Source organism: Opisthocomus hoazin, chromosome 4 (assembly GCF_030867145.1).
Source record: "Opisthocomus hoazin isolate bOpiHoa1 chromosome 4, bOpiHoa1.hap1, whole genome shotgun sequence".
In the NCBI taxonomy this organism is placed as follows: Eukaryota; Metazoa; Chordata; class Aves; order Opisthocomiformes; family Opisthocomidae; genus Opisthocomus; species Opisthocomus hoazin.
In genome coordinates this window covers 80,216,646-80,223,783 of record NC_134417.1, presented here as the reverse complement: position 1 = coordinate 80,223,783, position 7,138 = coordinate 80,216,646, and positions in this window count along the sequence as shown.

Below are 7,138 nucleotides of genomic sequence, written 5' to 3'. Positions count from 1 at the left end.
GCTAGTCCTTGTTCTCGTGAGGGACTTTAACTTACTGGACATCTGCTGGAAATACAACACAGCAGAGAGGAAACAGTCTAGGAGGTTCCTGGAGTGTGTGGAAGATAAATTCCTGATGCAGCTGGTAAGTGAGCCTACCAGGGGAGGTGCCTTGTTAGACCTACTGTTTACTAACAGCGAATGATTGGTGGGAGATGTGGTGGTCAGAGGCCGTCTTGGGCTTAGCGACCATGAAATGATAGAGTTCTTGGTTCATGGTGAAGTAAAGAGGGGAGCCCAGCAAAACCACCACCATGGACTTCCGGAGGGCAGACTTTGGCCTGTTCAGGAGAGGGTCCCCTGGGAGAGAGTGCTGAAGGGCAAAGGGGTCCAGGCAGGCTGGGCATTCTTCAAGGAGGAAGTCTTAAAGGCACAAGAGCAGGCTGTCCCCATGTGCCGCAAGACAAACCAACTGGGAAGATGACCAGCCTGGCTGAAGAGGGAGATCTTGCTGGGACTCAGGAAAAAAAGGAGGGTCTACCAATTATGGAAGAAAGGGCAGGTGACTCAAGAGGAGTACAAGGGTCTTGTTAGGTCATGCAGAGAGGAAATTAAAAAGGCAAAAGCCCAGCTAGAACTCAGACTGGCCACTGTTGTAAGGGACAACAAAAAATATTTTTACAAATACGTCAGCAACAAAAAGAGAGCCAAGGAGAATCTCCATCCCTTATTGGATGTGGGGGAGAATATTCCCAACAAGGATGAGGAAAAGGCTGAGGTACTCCATGCCTTCTTTGCCTCAGTCTTTGATGGTCAGACTGGTTATTCCCAGGATAGTCAGCACCCAAGTGCTGAAGGATAGGGAAGGAGAGCAGAATAAACCTCCCATAGTCCAGGAGGAAGCAGTTAACAACCTGTTATGCCACCTGGACACTTATAAGTCTATGGGGCCGGATGGGATCCACCCAAGAGTGCTGAGGTAACTGGCGGAGGAGCTGGCCAAGGCACTCTACATCATCTATCAGCAGCCCTGGCTAACAGGGGAGGTCCCAGATGGCTGGAGGATTGCCAATGTAACACCCATCCACAAGAAGGGCCAGAAGAAGGATCCAGGGAGCTACAGGCCTGTCAGCCAGCCTGACCTCGGTGCCAGGCAAGATTATGGAGTGGTTCATCCTGAGTGCACTCACGGGGCATGTGAAGGACAACCAGGGAATCAGGCCTAGCCAGCATGGGTTCATGAAAGGCAGGTCCTGCTTGACCAACCTTATCTCCTTCTGTGACCAGGTGACCTGCCTAGTGGAAGAGGGAAAGGCTTTGGATGTTGTCTACCTGGATTTTAGTAAGGCCTTTGACACTGTTTCCCACTGCATCCTCCTGGAGAAACTAGCTGCCCGTGGTTTGGATGGGTGTACTCTTCACTGGATAAAGAACTGGCTGAATGGCCAAGCCCAGAGAATGGTGGTGAATGGAATTAAATCCAGCTGGTGGCCGGTCACGAGTGGTGTCTCCCAGGGCTCAGTTTTGGGTCTGTTCTTGTTTAACATCATTATCAGTGATCTGGATGAGGGGATTGAGTGGTCCCTCAGTAAGTCTGCAGATAACACCAAGTTCGGTGGGAGTGTCAATCTGCTTGAGGGTAGGAGGGCTCTGCAGAGGGATCTGGACAGACTGGATTGATGGGCGGAGGCCAACTGTATGAGTTTTGACAAGGCCAAGTGCCGGGTCCTGCACTTTGGTCAAAACAACGCCATGCAATGCTACAGGCTTGGGAAGGAGTGGCTGGAAAGCTGCCCGGTCAAAAGGAACTTGATTCTGTGACTCTACATGTACCAAGGAAAATATCAACAGAATAAAATAAAACACACGGAAATCTCCCAAAAGCTCTGACTAAATCCTATGGGTTAGGTGTTTGACCATGTGTAATTCAGATTATGGTCTAAAGCAAGAAATAATGTCTCCACAGGATTACATGGAGTTTTCTCTTGCCAAGCATTCATATTTTGAAGGCAGGAAGAACAAAAGAAAGTAATAATTGACCAGGTTGAGATGAATTCTTCTTCCATTGTCATGTTGGGTCTAGCTGCAATGCAATGCATCATTCTCATATCAAAGTACTAGAAAGCAAATTTTAGGCAACACTTTAGCTCAACTTTATTTCGGTTGTAAACAATTAGGTTTCCCTTTAGGAAGTTTGAAACTGAAGTTCTGTCCTGAACTTCTGTCTGAAGTTATTTCACCTCCCTAATAATAGCTTTGACCCATAAGAAAGATAAATGTTCTTTTACACAGTAAGAAATCAGACAGTAAGTATTGAAGGTAGAAATTAATAATGCTACTTGAGAAAAAACACACTTTGCCTTTGTAAGACAAGAACATATTACATCAATGCAGAGTAGTGTGTTAGTATTTAGAAATAGCCAGTTACACTGCTAGATGATAATATTGCAATAGATATAGACAAACATGTGGATTAAGAACTCACTGTTACAACCACCTCAAAATCAATTGCACAATGTAAAGCAGAACATTTTGCAAGATAGCAAGTCAGATGACTTCTACTGTAGCAAAATTGACCCAACAGGCAAACACAACTAATTGAACCTTACACATATAAACTCTTAAGGGGTGAATTATCACAAATTCAGAAATCTTTTTCTTTGTCTGGAATATTTCTTATTGTTTGCAGGCATTTAAACATAGAAATTTTCTGGAATTTTGTAATATTTCTTGAATGCATTCTTTCCATTAATATTTCAATAATATTTCCTTTTAACTTTAATGAGCAAAGAATGTGAAATCTGCTGGCAATTTGCTTGCTACTATGCCTGAGCCTATATATTGTAATTAACTTGTGTCTTGTTTATTTAAAATGTTTTCTTTGTGGATGCAAAATGAGTAACCTGTGGATCACAATTATGTGGGAAATTCCAACTTCAGGGACACTCGTTGGTTAGTAGAAATTTGTGGGAAAAAAGTTCCATTACAAATTAACCATTCTTTGATTGTCAGTTAACGTGGTTTTTAATCCTATTTCTGCATGTAGAAAATATGCATTCATTCGGTTGTAAGGACTGTTGATTTTCTCATTGTTTCTTCGTGTCTTTTATTTCTTGAATGTCCTTCTTTGCAAGGTTGCTTGCACTCCATAGTGATATCCAGAGCATGAATCAGCTGATGACAAGTGATACACATGAATGAAATAATCCTGGAATCTGCTGGATGCATTTAGGGCATTTCATAACTAAATGCATAAAAAATATACAAAATGTTTCCATTACAGTGACATTCTGAGTGAGAAGATGGACAGTCCAGAGAAGCAGATGATCATACAACAAAGCAGATGCCAGATACCTGTGTTAGATAATCTGCTGTTTATTAGCTTCTATTTTGCTACCTCTCTTCCAAAAGAAACACAGCTATTTTATGCCTCATGTACTTTCTCTAGTAGCAGATCTACACTGGACGTCAGAAAGTAAGCTACATCGGCTGTACAGCTCAAATACCATGAAGCAGATGTACAGGTAAGGGAGAAATATAATGATTTTATATTCCAATTTTTTATGAAAAGACAAGAAATTATTTTATTTGCCAAAGGAAGGAAGATAAACTATGCAATCTGTAGGCTTCTGTAAGAGTATCACCTAATATTGTGATAAAATAGTTAAAATAGTTATGTTTTTTGTTTGTAATGGCATAACAAAATTACCTAGTTTGAAATTTTCCTCTTTAAGCATCCGTTTACACAGTGGTATTTTATAAATTGACCTAACAGGTTTTTTTAGTATCTGTAATCTATTGCTGGATGAGAAAGACCATCACTACAATTTTAATGATATGGGGATTTGGCTTTTAGGTTAATTCTGACAACCATATATTATAGAAATAGAGTATGTTTCATCACACTTCTGATTACTTGACACTGGTAAAACTATTCATTTAAGAAAATGCTGAGCCTTTTTAAAGCTGTATTTTACTTGGCAATAATAGCTTTTAAAAGAAGCTGTACTGGCTGCAGACAGACAAGTGAGTTAAATTCATCTGTGTTGGTAAAGAGCTACTGATTTAACTGGATAGACCACAAAGATGAAGTTGGCCCAGAGTGCCGCAGACCAGTTGCTTGCTCTTTTTTTGCCAAGAGAATTTCAGTCCAAAAGAAAGAAAACATTCCCCTTGTGGTCTAGCCTGGAAATCTCCATAGAGTTAGAGAAGTGCTCAAGTATCTCACCTTGTCAATATTCCCTTTCTCCTGCCCTATGAGAAACCTGAAATATGTCAGGCAGAACAACTGTCAGATTACTGGTAGCAAAGTGAAGATTGTTCCTGACCTTAGTGCTATAAAGAGTCTTTACTTCAGTTTGTCTTTCAGATTTGGAATAGTGAAAGGATGAAAGTGTGCAGAATGAATCCCTGTGTAATCCATTTTGTAATCTGTTTTTATATCTGCCCGTTGATTGAGAGCATGTTTTCTCAGTCCGGGAAGATGAGTCAACTAATGTAGTTCATTCGTCTTTCTTCTCACCCTCACCTCCAAATGTACACAAGAGAGACTGATTCCTGTCCCAGCCATTACATAAGGATCACTGCACGCTTACCTAAATAGTCCTTACGTTGTTAAGCACTGTAAGAAAATTGTACGGGACAGGACATTATAAGGACTACAAGCATGTCTAAACGCTCGTGTAGTGTATGTCTTCATAATCTCTCCTGAACATTCAGACTGTACATGACCAAATTTGATCACTGGCAATCTGTAAAGTGATTATAACAAGCCTTCTTTGCAAGGTTTATAAGGTATATTTTTTCAAAGTGAAACATGAAACCCTGTTACTCATTTTGTGCATATAATTACCCATGCTTCTCATGTGTGCTTCATCAGCTCCGATTTCATAAAGGTAGCTTTAAAAGTAGTGAAACAGGAAGCAAAAGCAGGTTTTGGTCAGCCTGAGAAAACACCACACCTGCTGGATTACAATGCAAAGTGACAAGTGGAAAAACAGGTTTGCTAACAGAAAGTAATTGAGAAAAGCTTCTGCATGTATCTGAAAGAAACGGAGAACCAAAAATTATTTAATCCTGTAGAAAATCAGATTTCCTGTCTTTGATATTGTCCCTTTTAGAGAAGATATTAACAAGAATGAAGGAAACAAAATCCTGTAGTTCTACTGAAGCTGAACGAGGAGGTTACATTGTTTAGTAAAATGCCAGCCAGGTATTTTTCCCCACTTCTGAGGTTTGGTTCTCATGCAAAATACAAGAAACCAAGCAAATGAAAATGTGGAGGTGCCTTATCACTTTAGTTTCCCATTTCATAAGGAAATCTAAATTATACTGGTGAGAGAGAAGGATGCTAATTGAGCTGAATCATCTATGGTAACATATATGTTTTATACCAAGATCTGCAAACTTTCTTGCTGTTGTTCAAATGATGCACCTAAACTGCTCTTGGAGCTTCAGAAAATAATCATGCAATCATTCTTCAGACTGCACAAAGATGCATAATTGTAAAGTATGATCCTACTTCTATTGAATGAATGGGAAATGTTATCTGACTTTCAATGGGAACAGAGTCACACCTTTAATTACATGAATTGTCAGGCACTTTCTTCGAACTTTAGTAATTACATTAGTGATATCCAGGGAAATCTTCAGCATTTAGCTTGATAGTGAGGATGTAAAATTAGCAAGCTAGGTCTCAAAGGAAGTGCACGTACTTTTAACACTACGAAACATATTTTAGGGTTTCAAAAGCTCAGAAAAAAGAATTATTTATTTTCAGATAAGATAGGTGTGGTCATGCAAATCTTAACGTCCTGCTCAGAGAGCCAGAGGATACTTCAAGAACTACATCTTTCCAGAACCTGTCTTTCACCTGTACAAAATGGACTTTTCAGGGCTTCCTGTCAAGGGACGCCAAGTTGCTAATTTCCTATGGAAAAGCTGTGTCCAAACTGAAAACTAGGGAATGTTTGAACATAAAAATATGGATCAATCTTTAATTGTACATGAGCAAAGGACCATCCTGGGGACCGCTTTCTGGACCTCCTGCTTCATAAAGTATTTCAGCTGTGACTGAAGAAAGAGTGCAAAGTGTTTACAGTAGTCAATACAGTGTTGCGGTCAACCTAAAAACATGTCAGGAATTCTAAAAGAAATTAATGAGCAAAATGAGAAATTATCAATAATTGTAACATCATTTTTTTAAAGAGTAAAAGTAGTGCTTTTATAGCTCATTTTAAAGTGTAAAAAAAAATCCCTTGAGAGGGGAACATGGAGGGAGTGAAAAGCAAACATTTTCCAAGAAGCTAATTTTAATTTAATTACAATATTTTAGAGAAAAAATACTCATTATATTTGATTTGAATATATAGCATATATACTTTATGTTTAATAGTCACTTTCAGTAACAAAAATAAATTAGTATACAATATTACTTGAGTGTCCAATGCTTCATGAAGGGAAAATGAAAAGAGATTGTTGAAGATTTACATGAAAATATCTATAATAAACAGGAACAAAAATTAATACAATCATTTAGGGCTTCTTTTATACTACCTTCTGAATGTTCTTATCTTTTCAGATTACAGTAGCTGCAGAAGACTTCTCTGAGGGGCTTTACCACAGACCTGCTTCTGATGGATGAAGCACGTATTTAAAGATACACAACATGGCCTATAGATGAGTCTGCACTGCAGTCAGGTGTCATTTAAATCTTGGTAGCTTAGATATTCAGAGGAACAAAAGTGTGGGAAGTTGACTCCAGCATAAACTACAAAAAGTTCTCTTGAGATCCTAGGTGTGTATTTGGCAGCTAAAACCCTCGTTTAAATCTCTTCCTTATGGTATAGCCATGCCTTGGAGTAAAAATACATTGCATTCACAAACTGGAATCTACAGCAAAACAACTGCTAATCTCCTGTCTTTTCTATACTGAAAGGGCGAGCTACTACGAGAGCACATTGGGAAGTTTCTTTCACCTAATTTTAAATGTCTAAGCTGATCCCCTTAGACTCCCTGTACAGCCTAGGTACCTCCAGAGGTATGTCGCTTCACTCCTTTCACTCTCCTGTGTTGCAGTGATGAACAGAATCACACTCTGCAGATACATTCTTTTTTTCCCCCAATCAACCAAGAAGGAGTCTTGTTTCAGCCTTGGCTG